Source organism: Phalangium opilio, unplaced genomic scaffold (assembly GCF_054372755.1).
Source record: "Phalangium opilio isolate 3A_F unplaced genomic scaffold, DU_Popi_V2 ptg000031l_1, whole genome shotgun sequence".
NCBI lineage: Eukaryota > Metazoa > Arthropoda > Arachnida > Opiliones > Phalangiidae > Phalangium > Phalangium opilio.
The window spans coordinates 2,856,855-2,874,120 of record NW_028324158.1 but is presented as its reverse complement, the minus strand read 5'-3'; the positions used below and the strand labels follow the sequence as shown (position 1 = coordinate 2,874,120).

Here is a 17,266-nt window from a genome sequence, read left to right as displayed (position 1 = left end):
AACACACTTGTCAACTCTGACAAATAAGCAAGAGCTTCATGTTATTAAACTAAGAAAATGCATGAGTCTGATAGAGGTGGGATTCGAACCCACGCCTCCGAAGAGACTGGTGCCTAAAACCAGCGCCTTAGACAGCTCGGCCACTCTACCTGAACACACTTGTCAACTCAGACAAATAAGGAAGAGCTTCATGTTATTAAACTAAGAAAATGCATGAGTGTGATAAAGGTGGGATTCGAACCCACGCCTCCGAAGAGACTGGTGCCTTAAACCAGCGCCTTAGACCACTCGGCCACTCTACCTGAACACACACGTCAACTAAGACAAATAAGCAAAAGCTTCATGTTATTAAACTAACAAAATGCATGAGTCTGATAGAGGTGGGATTCGAACCCACGCCATCGAAGAGACCGGTGCCTAAAACCAGCGCCTTAAACCACTCGGCCACTCTACCTGAACACACACGTCAACTCAGACAAATAAGCAAGAGCTTCATGTTATTAAACTAACAAAATGCATGAGTCTGATAGAGGTGGGATTCGAACCCACGCCTCCGAAGAAACGGGTGCCTAAAACCAGCGCCTTAGACCACTCGGCCACTCTACCTGAACACACTTGTCAACTCAGACAAATAAGCAAGAGCTTCATGTTATTAAACTAAGAAAATGCATGAGTGTGATAGAGGTGGGATTCGAACCCACGCCTCCGAAGAGACTGGTACCTGATACCAGCGCCTTAGACCACTCGGCCACTCTACCTGGACAAACACACGTCAACTAAGACAAATAAGCAAGAGCTTCATGTTATTAAACTAACAAAATGCATGAGTCTGATAAAGGTGGGATTCGAACCCACGCCTCCGAAGAGACTGGTGCCTAAAACCAGCGCCTTAGACCACTCGGCCACTCTACCTTAACACACTTGTCAACTCAGACAAATAAGCAAGAGCTTCATGTTATTAAACTAAGAAAATGCATGAGTCTGATAGAGGTGGGATTCGAACCCACGCCTCCGAAGAGACTGGTACCTGAAACCAGCGCCTTAGACCACTCGGCCACTCTACCTGGACAAACACTCGTCAACTAAGACAAATAAGCAAGAGCTTCATGTTATTAAACTAACAAAATGCATGAGTCTGATAGAGGTGGGATTCGAACCCACGCCTCCGAAGAGACTGGTGCCTAAAACCAGCGCCTTAGACAGCTCGGCCACTCTACCTGAAAGCAAAAGTAAACTCAGTCTATTAAGCAAAATCTTCACTTTAAAATTCTTAAAAACACAACAGACTGATAGAGGTGAGTTTCGAAACCACGCCTCCGAAGAGACTGGTACCTGAAACCGGCGCCTTAGACCACTCGTCCACTCTTCCTGGACAAACACTGGTCAACTAAGACATATAAGCAAGAGGTTCATGTTATTAAACTATGAAAATGCATGCGTCTGATAGAGGTGGGATTCGAACCCACGCCTCCGAAGAGACTGGTACCTGATACCAGCGCCTTAGACCACTCGGCCACTCTACCTGGACAAACACTCGTCAACTAAGACAAATAAGCAAGAGCTTCATGTTATTAAACTAACAAAATGCATGAGTCTGATAGAGGTGGGATTCGAACCCTCGCCTCCGAAGAGACTGGTACCTGAAACCAGCGCCTTAGACCACTCGGCCACTCAACCTGAACACACACGTCAACTCAGACAAATAAGCAAGAGCTTCATGTTATTAAACTAACAAAATGCATGAGTCTGATAGAGGTGGGATTCGAACCAACGCCTCCGAAGAGACTGGTGCCTGAAACCAGCGCCTTAGACCACTCGGCCACTCTACCTGAACACACTTGTCAACTCAGACAAATAAGCAAGAGCTTCATGTTATTAAACTAAGAAAATGCATGAGTGTGATAAAGGTGGGATTCGAACCCACGCCTCCGAAGAGACTGGTACCTGAAACCAGCGCCTTAGACCACTCGGCCACTCAACCTGAACACACACGTCAACTCAGACAAATAAGCAAGAGCTTCATGTTATTAAACTAACAAAATGCATGAGTCTGATAGAGGTGGGATACGAACCCACGCCTCCGAAGAGACTGGTGCCTAAAACCAGCGCCTTAGACCACTCGGCCACTCTACCTGAACACACTTGTCAACTCAGACAAATAAGCAAGAGCTTCATGTTATTAAACTAAGAAAATGCATGAGTGTGATAAAGGTGGGATTCGAACCCACGCCTCCGAAGAGACTGGTACCTGAAACCAGCGCCTTAGACCACTCGGCCACTCTACCTGGACAAACACTCGTCAACTAAGACAAATAAGCAAGAGCTTCATGTTATTAAACTAACAAAATGCATGAGTCTGATAGAGGTGGGATTCGAACCCACGCCTCCGAAGAAACTGGTGACTAAAACCAGCGCCTTAGACCACTCGGCCACTCTACCTGAACACACTTGTCAACTCAGACAAATAAGTAAGAGCTTCATGTTATTAAACTAAGAAAATGCATGAGTGTGATAGAGGTGGGATTCGAACCCACGCCTCCGAAGAGATTGGTACCTGATACCAGCGCCTTAGACCACTCGGCCACTGTACCTGGACAAACACTCGTCAACTAAGACAAATAAGCAAGAGCTTCATGTTATAAAACTAACAAAATGCATGAGTCTGATAAAGGTGGGATTCGAACCCACGCCTCCGAAGAGACTGGTGCCTAAAACCAGCGCCTTAGACCACTCGGCCACTCTACCTGAACACACTTGTCAACTCAGACAAATAAGCAAGAGCTTCATGTTATTAAACTAACAAAATGCATGAGTCTGATAGAGGTGGGATTCGAACCCACGCCTCCGAAGAGACTGGTGCCTAAAACCAGCGCCTTAGACAGCTCGGCCACTCTACCTGAAAGCAAAAGTAAACTCAGTCTATTAAGCAAAATCTTCACTTTAAAATTCTTAAAAACACAACAGACTGATAGAGGTGAGTTTCGAAACCACGCCTCCGAAGAGACTGGTACCTGAAACCGGCGCCTTAGACCACTCGTCCACTCTTCCTGGACAAACACTGGTCAACTAAGACAAATAAGCAAGAGGTTCATGTTATTAAACTATGAAAATGCATGCGTCTGATAGAGGTGGGATTCGAACCCACGCCTCCGAAGAGACTGGTACCTGATACCAGCGCCTTAGACCACTCGGCCACTCTACCTGGACAAACACTCGTCAACTAAGACAAATAAGCAAGAGCTTCATGTTATTAAACTAACAAAATGCATGAGTCTGATAGAGGTGGGATTCGAACCCTCGCCTCCGAAGAGACTGGTACCTGAAACCAGCGCCTTAGACCACTCGGCCACTCAACCTGAACACACACGTCAACTCAGACAAATAAGCAAGAGCTTCATGTTATTAAACTAACAAAATGCATGAGTCTGATAGAGGTGGGATTCGAACCAACGCCTCCGAAGAGACTGGTGCCTGACACCAGCGCCTTAGACCACTCGGCCACTCTACCTGAACACACTTGTCAACTCAGACAAATAAGCAAGAGCTTCATGTTATTAAACTAAGAAAATGCATGAGTGTGATAAAGGTGGGATTCGAACCCACGCCTCCGAAGAGACTGGTACCTGAAACCAGCGCCTTAGACCACTCGGCCACTCAACCTGAACGCACACGTCAACTCAGACAAATAAGCAAGAGCTTCATGTTATTAAACTAACAAAATGCATGAGTCTGATAGAGGTGGGATACGAACCCACGCCTCCGAAGAGACTGGTGCCTAAAACCAGCGCCTTAGACCACTCGGCCACTCTACCTGAACACACTTGTCAACTCAGACAAATAAGCAAGAGCTTCATGTTATTAAACTAAGAAAATGCATGAGTGTGATAAAGGTGGGATTCGAACCCACGCCTCCGAAGAGACTGGTACCTGAAACCAGCGCCTTAGACCACTCGGCCACTCTACCTGGACAAACACTCGTCAACTAAGACAAATAAGCAAGAGCTTCATGTTATTAAACTAACAAAATGCATGAGTCTGATAGAGGTGGGATTCGAACCCACGCCTCCGAAGAAACTGGTGACTAAAACCAGCGCCTTAGACCACTCGGCCACTCTACCTGAACACACTTGTCAACTCAGACAAATAAGTAAGAGCTTCATGTTATTAAACTAAGAAAATGCATGAGTGTGATAGAGGTGGGATTCGAACCCACGCCTCCGAAGAGATTGGTACCTGATACCAGCGCCTTAGACCACTCGGCCACTCTACCTGGACAAACACTCGTCAACTAAGACAAATAAGCAAGAGCTTCATGTTATAAAACTAACAAAATGCATGAGTCTGATAAAGGTGGGATTCGAACCCACGCCTCCGAAGAGACTGGTGCCTAAAACCAGCGCCTTAGACCACTCGGCCACTCTACCTGAACACACTTGTCAACTCAGACAAATAAGCAAGAGCTTCATGTTATTAAACTAAGAAAATGCATGAGTCTGATAGAGGTCGGTTTCGAACCCACGCCTCCGAAGAGACTGGTGCCTTAAACCATCGCCTTAGACCACTCGGCCCCTCTACCTGAACACACACGTCAACTCAGACAAATAAGCAAGAGCTTCATGTTATTAAACTAACAAAATGCATGAGCCTGATAGAGGTGGGATTCGAACCCACGCCTCCGAAGAGACTGGTGCCTTAAACCAGCGCCTTAGACCACTCGGCCACTCTACCTGAACACACACGTCAACTAAGACAAATAAGCAAAAGCTTCATGTTATTAAACTAACAAAATGCATGAGTCTGATAGAGGTGGGATTCGAATCCACGCCATCGAAGAGACCGGTGCCTAAAACCAGCGCCTTAGACCACTCGGCCACTCTACCTGAAAGCAAAAGTAAACTCAGTCTATTAAGCAAAATCTTCACTTTAAAATTCTTAAAAACACAACAGACTGATAGAGGTGAGTTTCGAAACCACGCCTCCGAAGAGACTGGTACCTGAAACCGGCGCCTTAGACCACTCGTCCACTCTTCCTTGACAAAACACTGGTCAACTAAGACAAATAAGCAAGAGCTTCATGTTATGAAACTATGAAAATGCATGCGTCTGATAGAGGTGGGATTCGAACCCACGCCTCCGAAGAGACTGGTACCTGATACCAGCGCCTTAGACCACTCGGCCACTCTACCTGGACAAACACTCGTCAACTAAGACAAATAAGCAAGAGCTTCATGTTATTAAACTAACAAAATGCATGAGTCTGATAGAGGTGGGATTCGAACCCACGCCTCCGAAGAGACTGGTGCCTTAAACCAGCGCCTTAGACCACTCGGCCACTCTACCTGAACACACACGTCAACTCAGACAATTAAGCAAGAGCTTCATGTTATTAAACTAAGAAAATGCATGAGTGTGATAGAGGTGGGATTCGAACCCACGCCTCCGAAGAGACTGGTACCTGATACCAGCGCCTTAGACCACTCGGCCACTCTACCTGAACACACTTGTCAACTCTGACAAATAAGCAAGAGCTTCATGTTATTAAACTTAGAAAATGCATGAGTCTGATAGAGGTGGGATTCGAACCCACGTCTCCGAAGAGGCTGGTACCTGAAACCAGCGCCTTAGACCACTCGGCCACTCTACCTGGACAAACACTCGTCAACTAAGACAAATAAGCAAGAGCTTCATGTTATTAAACTAACAAAATGCATGAGTCTGATAGAGGTGGGATTCGAACCCACGCCTCCGAAGAAACTGGTGCCTAAAACCAGCGCCTTAGACCACTCGGCCACTCTACCTGAACGCACTTGTCAACTCAGACAAATAAGCAAGAGCTTCATGTTATTAAACTAAGAAAATGCATGAGTCTGATAGAGGTGGGATTCGAACCCACGCCTCCGAAGAGACTGGTGCCTAAAACCAGCGCCTTAGACCACTCGGCCACTCTACCTGAACACACTTGTCAACTCAGACAAATAAGAAAGAGCTTCATGTTATTAAACTAAGAAAATGCATGAGTGTGATAAAGGTGGGATTCGAACCCACGCCTCCGAAGAGACTGGTACCTGAAACCAGCGCCTTAGACCACTCGGCCACTCTACCTGGACAAACACTCGTCAACTAAGACAAATAAGCAAAAGCTTCATGTTATTAAACTAACAAAATGCATGAGTCTGATAGAGGTGGGATTCGAACCCACGCCTCCGAAGAAACTGGTGCCTAAAACCAGCGCCTTAGACCACTCGGCCACTCTACCTGAACACACTTGTCAACTCAGACAAATAAGCAAGAGCTTCATGTTATTAAACTAAGAAAATGCATGAGTGTGATAGAGGTGGGATTCGAACCCATGCCTCCGAAGAGACTGGTACCTGATACCAGCGCCTTAGACCACTCGACCACTCTACCTGGACACACTTGTCAACTCTGACAAATAAGCAAGAGCTTCATGTTATTAAACTAAGAAAATGCATGAGTCTGATAGAGGTGGGATTCGAACCCACGTATCCGAAGAGACTGGTACCTGAAACCAGCGCCTTAGACCACTCGGCCACTCTACCTGAACACACTTGTCAACTCAGACAAATAAGCAAGAGCTTCATGTTATTAAACTAAGAAAATGCATGAGTCTGATAGAGGTGGGATTCGAACCCACGCCTCCGAAGAGACTGGTGCCTTAAACCAGCGCCTTAGACCACTCGGCCACTCTACCTGAACACACTTGTCAACTCTGACAAATAAGCAAGAGCTTCATGTTATTAAACTAAGAAAATGCATGAGTCTGATAGAGGTGGGATTCGAACCCACGCCTCCGAAGAGACTGGTACCTGAAACCAGCGCCTTAGACCACTCGGCCACTCTACCTGGACAAACACTCGTCAAGTAAGACAAATAAGCAAGAGCTTCATGTTATTAAACTAACAAAATGCATGAGTCTGATAGAGGTGGGATTCGAACCCACGCCTCCGAAGAAACTGGTGCCTAAAACCAGCGCCTTAGACCACTCGGCCACTCTACCTTAACACACTTGTCAACTCAGACAAATAAGCAAGAGCTTCATGTTATTAAACTAAGAAAATGCATGAGTCTGATAGAGGTGGGTTTCGAACCCACGCCTCCGAAGAGACTGGTGCCTTAAACCAGCGCCTTAGACCACTCGGCCACTCTACCTGAACACACACGTCAACTCAGACAAATAAGCAAGAGCTTCATGTTATTAAACTAAGAAAATGCATGAGTGTTATAGAGGTGGGATTCGAACCCACGCCTCCGAAGAGACTGGTACCTGATACCAGCGCCTTAGACCACTCGGCCACTCTACCTGAACACACTTGTCAACTCTGACAAATAAGCAAGAGCTTCATGTTATAAAACTAAGAAAATGCATGAGTCTGATAGAGGTGGGATTCGAACCCACGCCTCCGAAGAGACTGGTACCTGAAACCAGCGCCTTAGACCACTCGGCCACTCTACCTGGACAAACACTCGTCAACTAAAACAAATAAGCAAGAGCTTCATGTTATTAAACTAACAAAATGCATGAGTCTGATAGAGGTGGGATTCGAACCCACGCCTCCGAAGAAACTGGTGCCTAAAACCAGCGCCTTAGACCACTCGGCCACTCTACCTTAACACACTTGTCAACTCAGACAAATAAGCAAGAGCTTCATGTTATTAAACTAAGAAAATGCATGAGTCTGATAGAGGTGGGTTTCGAACCCACGCCTCCGAAGAGACTGGTGCCTTAAACCAGCGCCTTAGACCACTCGGCCACTCTACCTAAACACACACGTCAACTCAGACAAATAAGCAAGAGCTTCATGTTATTAAACTAACAAAATGCATGAGTCTGATGGAGGTGGGATTCGAACCCACGCCTCCGAAGAGACTGGTGCCTTAAACCAGCGCCTTAGACCACTCGGCCACTCTACCTGAACACACACGTCAACTCAGACAAATAAGCAAGAGCTTCATGTTATTAAACTAACAAAATGCATGAGTCTGATAGAGGTGGGATTCGAACCCACGCCTCCGAAGAGACTGGTGCCTAAAACCAGCGCCTTAGACCACTCGGCCACTCTACCTGAACACACTTGTCAACTCAGACAAATAAGCAAGAGCTTCATGTTATTAAACTAAGAAAATGCATGAGTATGATAGAGGTGGGATTCGAACCCACGCCTCCGAAGAGACTGGTACCTGAAACCAGCGCCTTAGACCACTCGGCCACTCTACCTGGACAAACACTCGTCAACTAAGACAAATATGCAAGAGCTTCATGTTATTAAACTAAGAAAATGCATGAGTGTGATAGAGGTGGGATTCGAACCCACGCCTCCGAAGAGACTGGTACCTGATACCAGCGCCATAGACCACTCGGCCACTCTACCTGGACAAACACTCGTCAACTAAGACAAATAAGCAAGAGCTTCATGTTATTAAACTAACAAAATGCATGAGTCTGATAGAGGTGGGATTCGAACCCACGCCTCCGAAGAAACTGGTGCCTAAAACCAGCGCCTTAGACCACTCGGCCACTCTACCTTAACACACTTGTCAACTCAGACAAATAAGCAAGAGCTCCATGTTATTAAACTAAGAAAATGCATGAGTCTGATAGAGGTGGGTTTCGAACCCACGCCTCCGAAGAGACTGGTGCCTTAAACCAGCGCCTTAGTCCACTCGGCCACTCTACCTGAACACACACGTCAACTCAGACAAATAAGCAAGAGCTTCATGTTATTAAACTAACAAAATGCATGAGTCTGATAGAGGTGGGATTCGAACCCACGCCTCCGAAGAGACTGGTGCCATAAACCAGCGCCTTAGACCACACGGCCACTCTAAATGAACAGACTTTCCAACTCAGACAAATAAGAAAGAGCTTCATGTTATTAAACTAAGATAATGCATGACTCTGATAGAGGTGGGATTCGAACCCACGCCTCCGAAGAGACTGGTGCCTTAAACCAGCGTCTCAGACCACTCTGCCACTCTACGTGAACACACTTTTCAACTTAGACAAATAAGCAAGAGCTTCATGTTATTAAACTAAGAAAATGCATGAGTCTGACAGAGGTGGGATTCGAACCCACGCCTCCGAAGAGACTGGTGCCTTAAACCAGCGCCTTAGACCACTCGGCCACTCTACCTGAACACACTTGTCAACTCAGACAAATAAGCAAGAGCTTCATGTTATTAAACTAAGAAAATGCATGAGTCTGATAGAGGTGGGTTTCGAACCCACGCCTCCGAAGAGACTGGTGCCTTAAACCAGCGCCTTAGACCACTCGGCCACTCTACCTGAACACACACGTCTTTTCAGACAAATAAGCAAGAGCTTCATGTTATTAAACTATCAAAACGCATGAGTCTGATAGAGGTGGGATTCGAACCCACGCCTCCGAAGAGACTGGTGCCTAAAACCAGCGCCTTAGACCACTCGGCCACTCTACCTGAACACACACGTCAACTCAGACAAATAAGCAAGAGCTTCATGTTATTAAACTAACAAAATGCATGAGTCTGATAGAGGTGGGATTCGAACCCACGCCTCCGAAGAGACTGGTACCTGATACCAGCGCCTTAGACCACTCGGCCACTCTACCTGGACAAACACTCGTCAACTAAGACAAATAAGCAAGAGCTTCATGTTATTAAACTAACAAAATGCATGAGTCTGATAAAGGTGGGATTCGAACCCACGCCTCCGAAGAGACTGGTGCCTAAAACCAGCGCCTTAGACCACTCGGCCACTCTACCTGAACACACTTGTCAACTCAGACAAATAAGCAAGAGCTTCATGTTATTAAACTAAGAAAATGCATGAGTCTGATAGAGGTGGGATTCGAACCCACGCCTCCGAAGAGACTGGTGCTTTAAACCAGCGCCTTAGACCACTCGGCCACTCTACCTGAACACACTTGTCAACTCTGACAAATAAGCAAGAGCTTCATGGTATTAAACTAAGAAAATGCATGAGTCTGATAGAGGTGGGATTCGAACCCACGCCTCCGAAGAGACTGGTACCTGAAACCAGCGCCTTAGACCACTCGGCCACTCTACCTGGACAAACACTCGTCAACTAAGACAAATAAGCAAGAGCTTCATGTTATTAAACTAACAAAATGCATGAGTCTGATAGAGGTGGGATTCGAACCCACGCCTCCGAAGAAACTGGTGCCTAAAACCAGCGCCTTAGACCACTTGGCCACTCTATCTTAACACACTTGTCAACTCAGACAAATAAGCAAGAGCTTCATGTTATTAAACTAAGAAAATGCATGAGTCTGATAGAGGTGGGTTTCGAACCCACGCCTCCGAAGAGACTGGTGCCTTAAACCAGCGCCTTAGACCACTCGGCCACTCTACCTGAACACACACGTCAACTAAGACAAATAAGCAAAAGCTTCATGTTATTAAACTAACAAAATGCATGAGTCTGATAGAGGTGGGATTCGAATCCACGCCATCGAAGAGACCGGTGCCTAAAACCAGCGCCTTAGACCACTCGGCCACTCTACCTGAAAGCAAAAGTAAACTCAGTCTATTAAGCAAAATCTTCACTTTAAAATTCTTAAAAACACAACAGACTGATAGAGGTGAGTTTCGAAACCACGCCTCCGAAGAGACTGGTACCTGAAACCGGAGCCTTAGACCACTCGTCCACTCTTCCTTGACAAAACACTGGTCAACTAAGACAAATAAGCAAGAGCTTCATGTTATGAAACTATGAAAATGCATGCGTCTGATAGAGGTGGGATTCGAACCCACGCCTCCGAAGAGACTGGTACCTGATACCAGCGCCTTAGACCACTCGGCCACTCTACCTGGACAAACACTCGTCAACTAAGACAAATAAGCAAGAGCTTCATGTTATTAAACTAACAAAATGCATGAGTCTGATAGAGGTGGGATTCGAACCCACGCCTCCGAAGAGACTGGTGCCTTAAACCAGCGCCTTAGACCACTCGGCCACTCTACCTGAACACACACGTCAACTCAGACAATTAAGCAAGAGCTTCATGTTATTAAACTAAGAAAATGCATGAGTGTGATAGAGGTGGGATTCGAACCCACGCCTCCGAAGAGACTGGTACCTGATACCAGCGCCTTAGACCACTCGGCCACTCTACCTGAACACACTTGTCAACTCTGACAAATAAGCAAGAGCTTCATGTTATTAAACTTAGAAAATGCATGAGTCTGATAGAGGTGGGATTCGAACCCACGTCTCCGAAGAGGCTGGTACCTGAAACCAGCGCCTTAGACCACTCGGCCACTCTACCTGGACAAACACTCGTCAACTAAGACAAATAAGCAAGAGCTTCATGTTATTAAACTAACAAAATGCATGAGTCTGATAGAGGTGGGATTCGAACCCACGCCTCCGAAGAAACTGGTGCCTAAAACCAGCGCCTTAGACCACTCGGCCACTCTACCTGAACGCACTTGTCAACTCAGACAAATAAGCAAGAGCTTCATGTTATTAAACTAAGAAAATGCATGAGTCTGATAGAGGTGGGATTCGAACCCACGCCTCCGAAGAGACTGGTGCCTAAAACCAGCGCCTTAGACCACTCGGCCACTCTACCTGAACACACTTGTCAACTCAGACAAATAAGAAAGAGCTTCATGTTATTAAACTAAGAAAATGCATGAGTGTGATAAAGGTGGGATTCGAACCCACGCCTCCGAAGAGACTGGTACCTGAAACCAGCGCCTTAGACCACTCGGCCACTCTACCTGGACAAACACTCGTCAACTAAGACAAATAAGCAAAAGCTTCATGTTATTAAACTAACAAAATGCATGAGTCTGATAGAGGTGGGATTCGAACCCACGCCTCCGAAGAAACTGGTGCCTAAAACCAGCGCCTTAGACCACTCGGCCACTCTACCTGAACACACTTGTCAACTCAGACAAATAAGCAAGAGCTTCATGTTATTAAACTAAGAAAATGCATGAGTGTGATAGAGGTGGGATTCGAACCCACGCCTCCGAAGAGACTGGTACCTGATACCAGCGCCTTAGACCACTCGACCACTCTACCTGAACACACTTGTCAACTCTGACAAATAAGCAAGAGCTTCATGTTATTAAACTAAGAAAATGCATGAGTCTGATAGAGGTGGGATTCGAACCCACGTATCCGAAGAGACTGGTACCTGAAACCAGCGCCTTAGACCACTCGGCCACTCTACCTGAACACACTTGTCAACTCAGACAAATAAGCAAGAGCTTCATGTTATTAAACTAAGAAAATGCATGAGTCTGATAGAGGTGGGATTCGAACCCACGCCTCCGAAGAGACTGGTGCCTTAAACCAGCGCCTTAGACCACTCGGCCACTCTACCTGAACACACTTGTCAACTCTGACAAATAAGCAAGAGCTTCATGTTATTAAACTAAGAAAATGCATGAGTCTGATAGAGGTGGGATTCGAACCCACGCCTCCGAAGAGACTGGTACCTGAAACCAGCGCCTTAGACCACTCGGCCACTCTACCTGAACACACACGTCAACTCAGACAATTAAGCAAGAGCTTCATGTTATTAAACTAAGAAAATGCATGAGTGTGATAGAGGTGGGATTCGAACCCACGCCTCCGAAGAGACTGGTACCTGATACCAGCGCCTTAGACCACTCGGCCACTCTACCTGAACACACTTGTCAACTCTGACAAATAAGCAAGAGCTTCATGTTATTAAACTTAGAAAATGCATGAGTCTGATAGAGGTGGGATTCGAACCCACGTCTCCGAAGAGGCTGGTACCTGAAACCAGCGCCTTAGACCACTCGGCCACTCTACCTGGACAAACACTCGTCAACTAAGACAAATAAGCAAGAGCTTCATGTTATTAAACTAACAAAATGCATGAGTCTGATAGAGGTGGGATTCGAACCCACGCCTCCGAAGAAACTGGTGCCTAAAACCAGCGCCTTAGACCACTCGGCCACTCTACCTGAACGCACTTGTCAACTCAGACAAATAAGCAAGAGCTTCATGTTATTAAACTAAGAAAATGCATGAGTCTGATAGAGGTGGGATTCGAACCCACGCCTCCGAAGAGACTGGTGCCTAAAACCAGCGCCTTAGACCACTCGGCCACTCTACCTGAACACACTTGTCAACTCAGACAAATAAGAAAGAGCTTCATGTTATTAAACTAAGAAAATGCATGAGTGTGATAAAGGTGGGATTCGAACCCACGCCTCCGAAGAGACTGGTACCTGAAACCAGCGCCTTAGACCACTCGGCCACTCTACCTGGACAAACACTCGTCAACTAAGACAAATAAGCAAAAGCTTCATGTTATTAAACTAACAAAATGCATGAGTCTGATAGAGGTGGGATTCGAACCCACGCCTCCGAAGAAACTGGTGCCTAAAACCAGCGCCTTAGACCACTCGGCCACTCTACCTGAACACACTTGTCAACTCAGACAAATAAGCAAGAGCTTCATGTTATTAAACTAAGAAAATGCATGAGTGTGATAGAGGTGGGATTCGAACCCACGCCTCCGAAGAGACTGGTACCTGATACCAGCGCCTTAGACCACTCGACCACTCTACCTGAACACACTTGTCAACTCTGACAAATAAGCAAGAGCTTCATGTTATTAAACTAAGAAAATGCATGAGTCTGATAGAGGTGGGATTCGAACCCACGTATCCGAAGAGACTGGTACCTGAAACCAGCGCCTTAGACCACTCGGCCACTCTACCTGAACACACTTGTCAACTCAGACAAATAAGCAAGAGCTTCATGTTATTAAACTAAGAAAATGCATGAGTCTGATAGAGGTGGGATTCGAACCCACGCCTCCGAAGAGACTGGTGCCTTAAACCAGCGCCTTAGACCACTCGGCCACTCTACCTGAACACACTTGTCAACTCTGACAAATAAGCAAGAGCTTCATGTTATTAAACTAAGAAAATGCATGAGTCTGATAGAGGTGGGATTCGAACCCACGCCTCCGAAGAGACTGGTACCTGAAACCAGCGCCTTAGACCACTCGGCCACTCTACCTGGACAAACACTCGTCAAGTAAGACAAATAAGCAAGAGCTTCATGTTATTAAACTAACAAAATGCATGAGTCTGATAGAGGTGGGATTCGAACCCACGCCTCCGAAGAAACTGGTGCCTAAAACCAGCGCCTTAGACCACTCGGCCACTCTACCTTAACACACTTGTCAACTCAGACAAATAAGCAAGAGCTTCATGTTATTAAACTAAGAAAATGCATGAGTCTGATAGAGGTGGGTTTCGAACCCACGCCTCCGAAGAGACTGGTGCCTTAAACCAGCGCCTTAGACCACTCGGCCACTCTACCTGAACACACACGTCAACTCAGACAAATAAGCAAGAGCTTCATGTTATTAAACTAAGAAAATGCATGAGTGTTATAGAGGTGGGATTCGAACCCACGCCTCCGAAGAGACTGGTACCTGATACCAGCGCCTTAGACCACTCGGCCACTCTACCTGAACACACTTGTCAACTCTGACAAATAAGCAAGAGCTTCATGTTATAAAACTAAGAAAATGCATGAGTCTGATAGAGGTGGGATTCGAACCCACGCCTCCGAAGAGACTGGTACCTGAAACCAGCGCCTTAGACCACTCGGCCACTCTACCTGGACAAACACTCGTCAACTAAAACAAATAAGCAAGAGCTTCATGTTATTAAACTAACAAAATGCATGAGTCTGATAGAGGTGGGATTCGAACCCACGCCTCCGAAGAAACTGGTGCCTAAAACCAGCGCCTTAGACCACTCGGCCACTCTACCTTAACACACTTGTCAACTCAGACAAATAAGCAAGAGCTTCATGTTATTAAACTAAGAAAATGCATGAGTCTGATAGAGGTGGGTTTCGAACCCACGCCTCCGAAGAGACTGGTGCCTTAAACCAGCGCCTTAGACCACTCGGCCACTCTACCTAAACACACACGTCAACTCAGACAAATAAGCAAGAGCTTCATGTTATTAAACTAACAAAATGCATGAGTCTGATGGAGGTGGGATTCGAACCCACGCCTCCGAAGAGACTGGTGCCTTAAACCAGCGCCTTAGACCACTCGGCCACTCTACCTGAACACACACGTCAACTCAGACAAATAAGCAAGAGCTTCATGTTATTAAACTAACAAAATGCATGAGTCTGATAGAGGTGGGATTCGAACCCACGCCTCCGAAGAGACTGGTGCCTAAAACCAGCGCCTTAGACCACTCGGCCACTCTACCTGAACACACTTGTCAACTCAGACAAATAAGCAAGAGCTTCATGTTATTAAACTAAGAAAATGCATGAGTATGATAGAGGTGGGATTCGAACCCACGCCTCCGAAGAGACTGGTACCTGAAACCAGCGCCTTAGACCACTCGGCCACTCTACCTGGACAAACACTCGTCAACTAAGACAAATATGCAAGAGCTTCATGTTATTAAACTAAGAAAATGCATGAGTGTGATAGAGGTGGGATTCGAACCCACGCCTCCGAAGAGACTGGTACCTGATACCAGCGCCATAGACCACTCGGCCACTCTACCTGGACAAACACTCGTCAACTAAGACAAATAAGCAAGAGCTTCATGTTATTAAACTAACAAAATGCATGAGTCTGATAGAGGTGGGATTCGAACCCACGCCTCCGAAGAAACTGGTGCCTAAAACCAGCGCCTTAGACCACTCGGCCACTCTACCTTAACACACTTGTCAACTCAGACAAATAAGCAAGAGCTCCATGTTATTAAACTAAGAAAATGCATGAGTCTGATAGAGGTGGGTTTCGAACCCACGCCTCCGAAGAGACTGGTGCCTTAAACCAGCGCCTTAGACCACTCGGCCACTCTACCTGAACACACACGTCAACTCAGACAAATAAGCAAGAGCTTCATGTTATTAAACTAACAAAATGCATGAGTCTGATAGAGGTGGGATTCGAACCCACGCCTCCGAAGAGACTGGTGCCATAAACCAGCGCCTTAGACCACACGGCCACTCTAAATGAACAGACTTTCCAACTCAGACAAATAAGAAAGAGCTTCATGTTATTAAACTAAGATAATGCATGACTCTGATAGAGGTGGGATTCGAACCCACGCCTCCGAAGAGACTGGTGCCTTAAACCAGCGTCTCAGACCACTCTGCCACTCTACGTGAACACACTTTTCAACTTAGACAAATAAGCAAGAGCTTCATGTTATTAAACTAAGAAAATGCATGAGTCTGACAGAGGTGGGATTCGAACCCACGCCTCCGAAGAGACTGGTGCCTTAAACCAGCGCCTTAGACCACTCGGCCACTCTACCTGAACACACTTGTCAACTCAGACAAATAAGCAAGAGCTTCATGTTATTAAACTAAGAAAATGCATGAGTCTGATAGAGGTGGGTTTCGAACCCACGCCTCCGAAGAGACTGGTGCCTTAAACCAGCGCCTTAGACCACTCGGCCACTCTACCTGAACACACACGTCTTTTCAGACAAATAAGCAAGAGCTTCATGTTATTAAACTATCAAAACGCATGAGTCTGATAGAGGTGGGATTCGAACCCACGCCTCCGAAGAGACTGGTGCCTAAAACCAGCGCCTTAGACCACTCGGCCACTCTACCTGAACACACACGTCAACTCAGACAAATAAGCAAGAGCTTCATGTTATTAAACTAACAAAATGCATGAGTCTGATAGAGGTGGGATTCGAACCCACGCCTCCGAAGAGACTGGTACCTGATACCAGCGCCTTAGACCACTCGGCCACTCTACCTGGACAAACACTCGTCAACTAAGACAAATAAGCAAGAGCTTCATGTTATTAAACTAACAAAATGCATGAGTCTGATAAAGGTGGGATTCGAACCCACGCCTCCGAAGAGACTGGTGCCTAAAACCAGCGCCTTAGACCACTCGGCCACTCTACCTGAACACACTTGTCAACTCAGACAAATAAGCAAGAGCTTCATGTTATTAAACTAAGAAAATGCATGAGTCTGATAGAGGTGGGATTCGAACCCACGCCTCCGAAGAGACTGGTGCTTTAAACCAGCGCCTTAGACCACTCGGCCACTCTACCTGAACACACTTGTCAACTCTGACAAATAAGCAAGAGCTTCATGGTATTAAACTAAGAAAATGCATGAGTCTGATAGAGGTGGGATTCGAACCCACGCCTCCGAAGAGACTGGTACCTGAAACCAGCGCCTTAGACCACTCGGCCACTCTACCTGGACAAACACTCGTCAACTAAGACAAATAAG

The 17,266-nt window shown here is 46.3% G+C and overlaps 101 non-coding genes across 101 annotated transcripts; all 101 read right to left on the bottom strand.

Annotated features, from left to right (window-relative positions):
- Positions 1-68: 68 nt before the first annotated feature.
- On the bottom strand, positions 69-150 carry TRNAL-UAG (transfer RNA leucine (anticodon UAG)). The gene has a single exon. It is a non-coding gene; the product is annotated as a tRNA-Leu (tRNA).
- A 70-nt stretch (positions 151-220) lies between these two features.
- Positions 221-302, bottom strand: TRNAL-AAG (transfer RNA leucine (anticodon AAG)). Its single transcript has one exon. It is a non-coding gene; the product is annotated as a tRNA-Leu (tRNA).
- Positions 303-372: 70 nt separating this feature from the next.
- On the bottom strand, positions 373-454 carry TRNAL-UAG (transfer RNA leucine (anticodon UAG)). Its single transcript has one exon. It is a non-coding gene; the product is annotated as a tRNA-Leu (tRNA).
- A 70-nt stretch (positions 455-524) lies between these two features.
- On the bottom strand, positions 525-606 carry TRNAL-UAG (transfer RNA leucine (anticodon UAG)). The gene has a single exon. It is a non-coding gene; the product is annotated as a tRNA-Leu (tRNA).
- Positions 607-676: 70 nt separating this feature from the next.
- TRNAL-CAG (transfer RNA leucine (anticodon CAG)) lies at positions 677-758 on the bottom strand. The gene has a single exon. It is a non-coding gene; the product is annotated as a tRNA-Leu (tRNA).
- A 72-nt stretch (positions 759-830) lies between these two features.
- Positions 831-912, bottom strand: TRNAL-UAG (transfer RNA leucine (anticodon UAG)). The gene has a single exon. It is a non-coding gene; the product is annotated as a tRNA-Leu (tRNA).
- A 70-nt stretch (positions 913-982) lies between these two features.
- Positions 983-1,064, bottom strand: TRNAL-CAG (transfer RNA leucine (anticodon CAG)). Its single transcript has one exon. It is a non-coding gene; the product is annotated as a tRNA-Leu (tRNA).
- A 72-nt stretch (positions 1,065-1,136) lies between these two features.
- On the bottom strand, positions 1,137-1,218 carry TRNAL-UAG (transfer RNA leucine (anticodon UAG)). The gene has a single exon. It is a non-coding gene; the product is annotated as a tRNA-Leu (tRNA).
- Positions 1,219-1,441: 223 nt separating this feature from the next.
- TRNAL-CAG (transfer RNA leucine (anticodon CAG)) lies at positions 1,442-1,523 on the bottom strand. Its single transcript has one exon. It is a non-coding gene; the product is annotated as a tRNA-Leu (tRNA).
- Positions 1,524-1,595: 72 nt separating this feature from the next.
- TRNAL-CAG (transfer RNA leucine (anticodon CAG)) lies at positions 1,596-1,677 on the bottom strand. Its single transcript has one exon. It is a non-coding gene; the product is annotated as a tRNA-Leu (tRNA).
- A 70-nt stretch (positions 1,678-1,747) lies between these two features.
- Positions 1,748-1,829, bottom strand: TRNAL-CAG (transfer RNA leucine (anticodon CAG)). Its single transcript has one exon. It is a non-coding gene; the product is annotated as a tRNA-Leu (tRNA).
- Positions 1,830-1,899: 70 nt separating this feature from the next.
- Positions 1,900-1,981, bottom strand: TRNAL-CAG (transfer RNA leucine (anticodon CAG)). Its single transcript has one exon. It is a non-coding gene; the product is annotated as a tRNA-Leu (tRNA).
- A 70-nt stretch (positions 1,982-2,051) lies between these two features.
- TRNAL-UAG (transfer RNA leucine (anticodon UAG)) lies at positions 2,052-2,133 on the bottom strand. The gene has a single exon. It is a non-coding gene; the product is annotated as a tRNA-Leu (tRNA).
- A 70-nt stretch (positions 2,134-2,203) lies between these two features.
- TRNAL-CAG (transfer RNA leucine (anticodon CAG)) lies at positions 2,204-2,285 on the bottom strand. The gene has a single exon. It is a non-coding gene; the product is annotated as a tRNA-Leu (tRNA).
- Positions 2,286-2,663: 378 nt separating this feature from the next.
- TRNAL-UAG (transfer RNA leucine (anticodon UAG)) lies at positions 2,664-2,745 on the bottom strand. The gene has a single exon. It is a non-coding gene; the product is annotated as a tRNA-Leu (tRNA).
- Positions 2,746-2,815: 70 nt separating this feature from the next.
- On the bottom strand, positions 2,816-2,897 carry TRNAL-UAG (transfer RNA leucine (anticodon UAG)). The gene has a single exon. It is a non-coding gene; the product is annotated as a tRNA-Leu (tRNA).
- A 223-nt stretch (positions 2,898-3,120) lies between these two features.
- Positions 3,121-3,202, bottom strand: TRNAL-CAG (transfer RNA leucine (anticodon CAG)). The gene has a single exon. It is a non-coding gene; the product is annotated as a tRNA-Leu (tRNA).
- Positions 3,203-3,274: 72 nt separating this feature from the next.
- TRNAL-CAG (transfer RNA leucine (anticodon CAG)) lies at positions 3,275-3,356 on the bottom strand. The gene has a single exon. It is a non-coding gene; the product is annotated as a tRNA-Leu (tRNA).
- A 70-nt stretch (positions 3,357-3,426) lies between these two features.
- On the bottom strand, positions 3,427-3,508 carry TRNAL-CAG (transfer RNA leucine (anticodon CAG)). Its single transcript has one exon. It is a non-coding gene; the product is annotated as a tRNA-Leu (tRNA).
- A 70-nt stretch (positions 3,509-3,578) lies between these two features.
- TRNAL-CAG (transfer RNA leucine (anticodon CAG)) lies at positions 3,579-3,660 on the bottom strand. The gene has a single exon. It is a non-coding gene; the product is annotated as a tRNA-Leu (tRNA).
- Positions 3,661-3,730: 70 nt separating this feature from the next.
- Positions 3,731-3,812, bottom strand: TRNAL-UAG (transfer RNA leucine (anticodon UAG)). Its single transcript has one exon. It is a non-coding gene; the product is annotated as a tRNA-Leu (tRNA).
- A 70-nt stretch (positions 3,813-3,882) lies between these two features.
- TRNAL-CAG (transfer RNA leucine (anticodon CAG)) lies at positions 3,883-3,964 on the bottom strand. The gene has a single exon. It is a non-coding gene; the product is annotated as a tRNA-Leu (tRNA).
- A 224-nt stretch (positions 3,965-4,188) lies between these two features.
- TRNAL-CAG (transfer RNA leucine (anticodon CAG)) lies at positions 4,189-4,270 on the bottom strand. Its single transcript has one exon. It is a non-coding gene; the product is annotated as a tRNA-Leu (tRNA).
- Positions 4,271-4,342: 72 nt separating this feature from the next.
- On the bottom strand, positions 4,343-4,424 carry TRNAL-UAG (transfer RNA leucine (anticodon UAG)). Its single transcript has one exon. It is a non-coding gene; the product is annotated as a tRNA-Leu (tRNA).
- A 222-nt stretch (positions 4,425-4,646) lies between these two features.
- Positions 4,647-4,728, bottom strand: TRNAL-AAG (transfer RNA leucine (anticodon AAG)). The gene has a single exon. It is a non-coding gene; the product is annotated as a tRNA-Leu (tRNA).
- Positions 4,729-4,798: 70 nt separating this feature from the next.
- Positions 4,799-4,880, bottom strand: TRNAL-UAG (transfer RNA leucine (anticodon UAG)). The gene has a single exon. It is a non-coding gene; the product is annotated as a tRNA-Leu (tRNA).
- Positions 4,881-5,104: 224 nt separating this feature from the next.
- TRNAL-CAG (transfer RNA leucine (anticodon CAG)) lies at positions 5,105-5,186 on the bottom strand. The gene has a single exon. It is a non-coding gene; the product is annotated as a tRNA-Leu (tRNA).
- A 72-nt stretch (positions 5,187-5,258) lies between these two features.
- Positions 5,259-5,340, bottom strand: TRNAL-AAG (transfer RNA leucine (anticodon AAG)). The gene has a single exon. It is a non-coding gene; the product is annotated as a tRNA-Leu (tRNA).
- Positions 5,341-5,410: 70 nt separating this feature from the next.
- On the bottom strand, positions 5,411-5,492 carry TRNAL-CAG (transfer RNA leucine (anticodon CAG)). Its single transcript has one exon. It is a non-coding gene; the product is annotated as a tRNA-Leu (tRNA).
- Positions 5,493-5,562: 70 nt separating this feature from the next.
- On the bottom strand, positions 5,563-5,644 carry TRNAL-CAG (transfer RNA leucine (anticodon CAG)). The gene has a single exon. It is a non-coding gene; the product is annotated as a tRNA-Leu (tRNA).
- A 72-nt stretch (positions 5,645-5,716) lies between these two features.
- Positions 5,717-5,798, bottom strand: TRNAL-UAG (transfer RNA leucine (anticodon UAG)). The gene has a single exon. It is a non-coding gene; the product is annotated as a tRNA-Leu (tRNA).
- A 70-nt stretch (positions 5,799-5,868) lies between these two features.
- TRNAL-UAG (transfer RNA leucine (anticodon UAG)) lies at positions 5,869-5,950 on the bottom strand. Its single transcript has one exon. It is a non-coding gene; the product is annotated as a tRNA-Leu (tRNA).
- A 70-nt stretch (positions 5,951-6,020) lies between these two features.
- Positions 6,021-6,102, bottom strand: TRNAL-CAG (transfer RNA leucine (anticodon CAG)). The gene has a single exon. It is a non-coding gene; the product is annotated as a tRNA-Leu (tRNA).
- Positions 6,103-6,174: 72 nt separating this feature from the next.
- On the bottom strand, positions 6,175-6,256 carry TRNAL-UAG (transfer RNA leucine (anticodon UAG)). Its single transcript has one exon. It is a non-coding gene; the product is annotated as a tRNA-Leu (tRNA).
- A 70-nt stretch (positions 6,257-6,326) lies between these two features.
- TRNAL-CAG (transfer RNA leucine (anticodon CAG)) lies at positions 6,327-6,408 on the bottom strand. Its single transcript has one exon. It is a non-coding gene; the product is annotated as a tRNA-Leu (tRNA).
- A 70-nt stretch (positions 6,409-6,478) lies between these two features.
- TRNAL-CAG (transfer RNA leucine (anticodon CAG)) lies at positions 6,479-6,560 on the bottom strand. Its single transcript has one exon. It is a non-coding gene; the product is annotated as a tRNA-Leu (tRNA).
- A 70-nt stretch (positions 6,561-6,630) lies between these two features.
- Positions 6,631-6,712, bottom strand: TRNAL-AAG (transfer RNA leucine (anticodon AAG)). Its single transcript has one exon. It is a non-coding gene; the product is annotated as a tRNA-Leu (tRNA).
- A 70-nt stretch (positions 6,713-6,782) lies between these two features.
- TRNAL-CAG (transfer RNA leucine (anticodon CAG)) lies at positions 6,783-6,864 on the bottom strand. The gene has a single exon. It is a non-coding gene; the product is annotated as a tRNA-Leu (tRNA).
- Positions 6,865-6,936: 72 nt separating this feature from the next.
- Positions 6,937-7,018, bottom strand: TRNAL-UAG (transfer RNA leucine (anticodon UAG)). Its single transcript has one exon. It is a non-coding gene; the product is annotated as a tRNA-Leu (tRNA).
- Positions 7,019-7,088: 70 nt separating this feature from the next.
- Positions 7,089-7,170, bottom strand: TRNAL-AAG (transfer RNA leucine (anticodon AAG)). The gene has a single exon. It is a non-coding gene; the product is annotated as a tRNA-Leu (tRNA).
- Positions 7,171-7,238: 68 nt separating this feature from the next.
- Positions 7,239-7,322, bottom strand: TRNAL-CAG (transfer RNA leucine (anticodon CAG)). The gene has a single exon. It is a non-coding gene; the product is annotated as a tRNA-Leu (tRNA).
- A 70-nt stretch (positions 7,323-7,392) lies between these two features.
- Positions 7,393-7,474, bottom strand: TRNAL-CAG (transfer RNA leucine (anticodon CAG)). Its single transcript has one exon. It is a non-coding gene; the product is annotated as a tRNA-Leu (tRNA).
- A 72-nt stretch (positions 7,475-7,546) lies between these two features.
- On the bottom strand, positions 7,547-7,628 carry TRNAL-UAG (transfer RNA leucine (anticodon UAG)). Its single transcript has one exon. It is a non-coding gene; the product is annotated as a tRNA-Leu (tRNA).
- Positions 7,629-7,698: 70 nt separating this feature from the next.
- Positions 7,699-7,780, bottom strand: TRNAL-AAG (transfer RNA leucine (anticodon AAG)). The gene has a single exon. It is a non-coding gene; the product is annotated as a tRNA-Leu (tRNA).
- A 70-nt stretch (positions 7,781-7,850) lies between these two features.
- Positions 7,851-7,932, bottom strand: TRNAL-AAG (transfer RNA leucine (anticodon AAG)). The gene has a single exon. It is a non-coding gene; the product is annotated as a tRNA-Leu (tRNA).
- Positions 7,933-8,002: 70 nt separating this feature from the next.
- TRNAL-UAG (transfer RNA leucine (anticodon UAG)) lies at positions 8,003-8,084 on the bottom strand. The gene has a single exon. It is a non-coding gene; the product is annotated as a tRNA-Leu (tRNA).
- Positions 8,085-8,154: 70 nt separating this feature from the next.
- On the bottom strand, positions 8,155-8,236 carry TRNAL-CAG (transfer RNA leucine (anticodon CAG)). The gene has a single exon. It is a non-coding gene; the product is annotated as a tRNA-Leu (tRNA).
- A 72-nt stretch (positions 8,237-8,308) lies between these two features.
- On the bottom strand, positions 8,309-8,390 carry TRNAL-CAG (transfer RNA leucine (anticodon CAG)). The gene has a single exon. It is a non-coding gene; the product is annotated as a tRNA-Leu (tRNA).
- Positions 8,391-8,462: 72 nt separating this feature from the next.
- TRNAL-UAG (transfer RNA leucine (anticodon UAG)) lies at positions 8,463-8,544 on the bottom strand. Its single transcript has one exon. It is a non-coding gene; the product is annotated as a tRNA-Leu (tRNA).
- Positions 8,545-8,614: 70 nt separating this feature from the next.
- Positions 8,615-8,696, bottom strand: TRNAL-AAG (transfer RNA leucine (anticodon AAG)). Its single transcript has one exon. It is a non-coding gene; the product is annotated as a tRNA-Leu (tRNA).
- A 374-nt stretch (positions 8,697-9,070) lies between these two features.
- TRNAL-AAG (transfer RNA leucine (anticodon AAG)) lies at positions 9,071-9,152 on the bottom strand. Its single transcript has one exon. It is a non-coding gene; the product is annotated as a tRNA-Leu (tRNA).
- Positions 9,153-9,222: 70 nt separating this feature from the next.
- On the bottom strand, positions 9,223-9,304 carry TRNAL-AAG (transfer RNA leucine (anticodon AAG)). The gene has a single exon. It is a non-coding gene; the product is annotated as a tRNA-Leu (tRNA).
- Positions 9,305-9,374: 70 nt separating this feature from the next.
- Positions 9,375-9,456, bottom strand: TRNAL-UAG (transfer RNA leucine (anticodon UAG)). Its single transcript has one exon. It is a non-coding gene; the product is annotated as a tRNA-Leu (tRNA).
- Positions 9,457-9,526: 70 nt separating this feature from the next.
- On the bottom strand, positions 9,527-9,608 carry TRNAL-CAG (transfer RNA leucine (anticodon CAG)). Its single transcript has one exon. It is a non-coding gene; the product is annotated as a tRNA-Leu (tRNA).
- A 72-nt stretch (positions 9,609-9,680) lies between these two features.
- Positions 9,681-9,762, bottom strand: TRNAL-UAG (transfer RNA leucine (anticodon UAG)). The gene has a single exon. It is a non-coding gene; the product is annotated as a tRNA-Leu (tRNA).
- Positions 9,763-9,832: 70 nt separating this feature from the next.
- On the bottom strand, positions 9,833-9,914 carry TRNAF-AAA (transfer RNA phenylalanine (anticodon AAA)). Its single transcript has one exon. It is a non-coding gene; the product is annotated as a tRNA-Phe (tRNA).
- Positions 9,915-9,984: 70 nt separating this feature from the next.
- Positions 9,985-10,066, bottom strand: TRNAL-CAG (transfer RNA leucine (anticodon CAG)). Its single transcript has one exon. It is a non-coding gene; the product is annotated as a tRNA-Leu (tRNA).
- Positions 10,067-10,138: 72 nt separating this feature from the next.
- Positions 10,139-10,220, bottom strand: TRNAL-UAG (transfer RNA leucine (anticodon UAG)). Its single transcript has one exon. It is a non-coding gene; the product is annotated as a tRNA-Leu (tRNA).
- Positions 10,221-10,290: 70 nt separating this feature from the next.
- TRNAL-AAG (transfer RNA leucine (anticodon AAG)) lies at positions 10,291-10,372 on the bottom strand. The gene has a single exon. It is a non-coding gene; the product is annotated as a tRNA-Leu (tRNA).
- A 70-nt stretch (positions 10,373-10,442) lies between these two features.
- TRNAL-UAG (transfer RNA leucine (anticodon UAG)) lies at positions 10,443-10,524 on the bottom strand. The gene has a single exon. It is a non-coding gene; the product is annotated as a tRNA-Leu (tRNA).
- Positions 10,525-10,748: 224 nt separating this feature from the next.
- TRNAL-CAG (transfer RNA leucine (anticodon CAG)) lies at positions 10,749-10,830 on the bottom strand. The gene has a single exon. It is a non-coding gene; the product is annotated as a tRNA-Leu (tRNA).
- A 72-nt stretch (positions 10,831-10,902) lies between these two features.
- TRNAL-AAG (transfer RNA leucine (anticodon AAG)) lies at positions 10,903-10,984 on the bottom strand. The gene has a single exon. It is a non-coding gene; the product is annotated as a tRNA-Leu (tRNA).
- A 70-nt stretch (positions 10,985-11,054) lies between these two features.
- On the bottom strand, positions 11,055-11,136 carry TRNAL-CAG (transfer RNA leucine (anticodon CAG)). Its single transcript has one exon. It is a non-coding gene; the product is annotated as a tRNA-Leu (tRNA).
- A 70-nt stretch (positions 11,137-11,206) lies between these two features.
- Positions 11,207-11,288, bottom strand: TRNAL-CAG (transfer RNA leucine (anticodon CAG)). Its single transcript has one exon. It is a non-coding gene; the product is annotated as a tRNA-Leu (tRNA).
- Positions 11,289-11,360: 72 nt separating this feature from the next.
- On the bottom strand, positions 11,361-11,442 carry TRNAL-UAG (transfer RNA leucine (anticodon UAG)). Its single transcript has one exon. It is a non-coding gene; the product is annotated as a tRNA-Leu (tRNA).
- A 70-nt stretch (positions 11,443-11,512) lies between these two features.
- Positions 11,513-11,594, bottom strand: TRNAL-UAG (transfer RNA leucine (anticodon UAG)). The gene has a single exon. It is a non-coding gene; the product is annotated as a tRNA-Leu (tRNA).
- Positions 11,595-11,664: 70 nt separating this feature from the next.
- TRNAL-CAG (transfer RNA leucine (anticodon CAG)) lies at positions 11,665-11,746 on the bottom strand. The gene has a single exon. It is a non-coding gene; the product is annotated as a tRNA-Leu (tRNA).
- A 72-nt stretch (positions 11,747-11,818) lies between these two features.
- TRNAL-UAG (transfer RNA leucine (anticodon UAG)) lies at positions 11,819-11,900 on the bottom strand. Its single transcript has one exon. It is a non-coding gene; the product is annotated as a tRNA-Leu (tRNA).
- Positions 11,901-11,970: 70 nt separating this feature from the next.
- On the bottom strand, positions 11,971-12,052 carry TRNAL-CAG (transfer RNA leucine (anticodon CAG)). The gene has a single exon. It is a non-coding gene; the product is annotated as a tRNA-Leu (tRNA).
- Positions 12,053-12,122: 70 nt separating this feature from the next.
- Positions 12,123-12,204, bottom strand: TRNAL-CAG (transfer RNA leucine (anticodon CAG)). The gene has a single exon. It is a non-coding gene; the product is annotated as a tRNA-Leu (tRNA).
- Positions 12,205-12,274: 70 nt separating this feature from the next.
- Positions 12,275-12,356, bottom strand: TRNAL-AAG (transfer RNA leucine (anticodon AAG)). The gene has a single exon. It is a non-coding gene; the product is annotated as a tRNA-Leu (tRNA).
- Positions 12,357-12,426: 70 nt separating this feature from the next.
- On the bottom strand, positions 12,427-12,508 carry TRNAL-CAG (transfer RNA leucine (anticodon CAG)). The gene has a single exon. It is a non-coding gene; the product is annotated as a tRNA-Leu (tRNA).
- A 70-nt stretch (positions 12,509-12,578) lies between these two features.
- On the bottom strand, positions 12,579-12,660 carry TRNAL-CAG (transfer RNA leucine (anticodon CAG)). The gene has a single exon. It is a non-coding gene; the product is annotated as a tRNA-Leu (tRNA).
- A 70-nt stretch (positions 12,661-12,730) lies between these two features.
- TRNAL-CAG (transfer RNA leucine (anticodon CAG)) lies at positions 12,731-12,812 on the bottom strand. Its single transcript has one exon. It is a non-coding gene; the product is annotated as a tRNA-Leu (tRNA).
- Positions 12,813-12,884: 72 nt separating this feature from the next.
- On the bottom strand, positions 12,885-12,966 carry TRNAL-UAG (transfer RNA leucine (anticodon UAG)). The gene has a single exon. It is a non-coding gene; the product is annotated as a tRNA-Leu (tRNA).
- Positions 12,967-13,036: 70 nt separating this feature from the next.
- TRNAL-UAG (transfer RNA leucine (anticodon UAG)) lies at positions 13,037-13,118 on the bottom strand. Its single transcript has one exon. It is a non-coding gene; the product is annotated as a tRNA-Leu (tRNA).
- A 70-nt stretch (positions 13,119-13,188) lies between these two features.
- TRNAL-CAG (transfer RNA leucine (anticodon CAG)) lies at positions 13,189-13,270 on the bottom strand. The gene has a single exon. It is a non-coding gene; the product is annotated as a tRNA-Leu (tRNA).
- A 72-nt stretch (positions 13,271-13,342) lies between these two features.
- Positions 13,343-13,424, bottom strand: TRNAL-UAG (transfer RNA leucine (anticodon UAG)). Its single transcript has one exon. It is a non-coding gene; the product is annotated as a tRNA-Leu (tRNA).
- Positions 13,425-13,494: 70 nt separating this feature from the next.
- TRNAL-CAG (transfer RNA leucine (anticodon CAG)) lies at positions 13,495-13,576 on the bottom strand. Its single transcript has one exon. It is a non-coding gene; the product is annotated as a tRNA-Leu (tRNA).
- Positions 13,577-13,646: 70 nt separating this feature from the next.
- On the bottom strand, positions 13,647-13,728 carry TRNAL-CAG (transfer RNA leucine (anticodon CAG)). Its single transcript has one exon. It is a non-coding gene; the product is annotated as a tRNA-Leu (tRNA).
- A 70-nt stretch (positions 13,729-13,798) lies between these two features.
- Positions 13,799-13,880, bottom strand: TRNAL-AAG (transfer RNA leucine (anticodon AAG)). The gene has a single exon. It is a non-coding gene; the product is annotated as a tRNA-Leu (tRNA).
- A 70-nt stretch (positions 13,881-13,950) lies between these two features.
- Positions 13,951-14,032, bottom strand: TRNAL-CAG (transfer RNA leucine (anticodon CAG)). Its single transcript has one exon. It is a non-coding gene; the product is annotated as a tRNA-Leu (tRNA).
- A 72-nt stretch (positions 14,033-14,104) lies between these two features.
- Positions 14,105-14,186, bottom strand: TRNAL-UAG (transfer RNA leucine (anticodon UAG)). Its single transcript has one exon. It is a non-coding gene; the product is annotated as a tRNA-Leu (tRNA).
- Positions 14,187-14,256: 70 nt separating this feature from the next.
- On the bottom strand, positions 14,257-14,338 carry TRNAL-AAG (transfer RNA leucine (anticodon AAG)). Its single transcript has one exon. It is a non-coding gene; the product is annotated as a tRNA-Leu (tRNA).
- Positions 14,339-14,406: 68 nt separating this feature from the next.
- Positions 14,407-14,490, bottom strand: TRNAL-CAG (transfer RNA leucine (anticodon CAG)). Its single transcript has one exon. It is a non-coding gene; the product is annotated as a tRNA-Leu (tRNA).
- Positions 14,491-14,560: 70 nt separating this feature from the next.
- On the bottom strand, positions 14,561-14,642 carry TRNAL-CAG (transfer RNA leucine (anticodon CAG)). Its single transcript has one exon. It is a non-coding gene; the product is annotated as a tRNA-Leu (tRNA).
- A 72-nt stretch (positions 14,643-14,714) lies between these two features.
- TRNAL-UAG (transfer RNA leucine (anticodon UAG)) lies at positions 14,715-14,796 on the bottom strand. Its single transcript has one exon. It is a non-coding gene; the product is annotated as a tRNA-Leu (tRNA).
- Positions 14,797-14,866: 70 nt separating this feature from the next.
- TRNAL-AAG (transfer RNA leucine (anticodon AAG)) lies at positions 14,867-14,948 on the bottom strand. The gene has a single exon. It is a non-coding gene; the product is annotated as a tRNA-Leu (tRNA).
- Positions 14,949-15,018: 70 nt separating this feature from the next.
- On the bottom strand, positions 15,019-15,100 carry TRNAL-AAG (transfer RNA leucine (anticodon AAG)). The gene has a single exon. It is a non-coding gene; the product is annotated as a tRNA-Leu (tRNA).
- Positions 15,101-15,170: 70 nt separating this feature from the next.
- TRNAL-UAG (transfer RNA leucine (anticodon UAG)) lies at positions 15,171-15,252 on the bottom strand. The gene has a single exon. It is a non-coding gene; the product is annotated as a tRNA-Leu (tRNA).
- Positions 15,253-15,322: 70 nt separating this feature from the next.
- TRNAL-CAG (transfer RNA leucine (anticodon CAG)) lies at positions 15,323-15,404 on the bottom strand. The gene has a single exon. It is a non-coding gene; the product is annotated as a tRNA-Leu (tRNA).
- Positions 15,405-15,476: 72 nt separating this feature from the next.
- Positions 15,477-15,558, bottom strand: TRNAL-CAG (transfer RNA leucine (anticodon CAG)). The gene has a single exon. It is a non-coding gene; the product is annotated as a tRNA-Leu (tRNA).
- A 72-nt stretch (positions 15,559-15,630) lies between these two features.
- TRNAL-UAG (transfer RNA leucine (anticodon UAG)) lies at positions 15,631-15,712 on the bottom strand. The gene has a single exon. It is a non-coding gene; the product is annotated as a tRNA-Leu (tRNA).
- A 70-nt stretch (positions 15,713-15,782) lies between these two features.
- TRNAL-AAG (transfer RNA leucine (anticodon AAG)) lies at positions 15,783-15,864 on the bottom strand. The gene has a single exon. It is a non-coding gene; the product is annotated as a tRNA-Leu (tRNA).
- Positions 15,865-16,238: 374 nt separating this feature from the next.
- TRNAL-AAG (transfer RNA leucine (anticodon AAG)) lies at positions 16,239-16,320 on the bottom strand. The gene has a single exon. It is a non-coding gene; the product is annotated as a tRNA-Leu (tRNA).
- A 70-nt stretch (positions 16,321-16,390) lies between these two features.
- On the bottom strand, positions 16,391-16,472 carry TRNAL-AAG (transfer RNA leucine (anticodon AAG)). The gene has a single exon. It is a non-coding gene; the product is annotated as a tRNA-Leu (tRNA).
- A 70-nt stretch (positions 16,473-16,542) lies between these two features.
- TRNAL-UAG (transfer RNA leucine (anticodon UAG)) lies at positions 16,543-16,624 on the bottom strand. The gene has a single exon. It is a non-coding gene; the product is annotated as a tRNA-Leu (tRNA).
- A 70-nt stretch (positions 16,625-16,694) lies between these two features.
- Positions 16,695-16,776, bottom strand: TRNAL-CAG (transfer RNA leucine (anticodon CAG)). Its single transcript has one exon. It is a non-coding gene; the product is annotated as a tRNA-Leu (tRNA).
- A 72-nt stretch (positions 16,777-16,848) lies between these two features.
- On the bottom strand, positions 16,849-16,930 carry TRNAL-UAG (transfer RNA leucine (anticodon UAG)). Its single transcript has one exon. It is a non-coding gene; the product is annotated as a tRNA-Leu (tRNA).
- Positions 16,931-17,000: 70 nt separating this feature from the next.
- On the bottom strand, positions 17,001-17,082 carry TRNAF-AAA (transfer RNA phenylalanine (anticodon AAA)). The gene has a single exon. It is a non-coding gene; the product is annotated as a tRNA-Phe (tRNA).
- Positions 17,083-17,152: 70 nt separating this feature from the next.
- Positions 17,153-17,234, bottom strand: TRNAL-CAG (transfer RNA leucine (anticodon CAG)). The gene has a single exon. It is a non-coding gene; the product is annotated as a tRNA-Leu (tRNA).
- Positions 17,235-17,266: the final 32 nt, after the last annotated feature.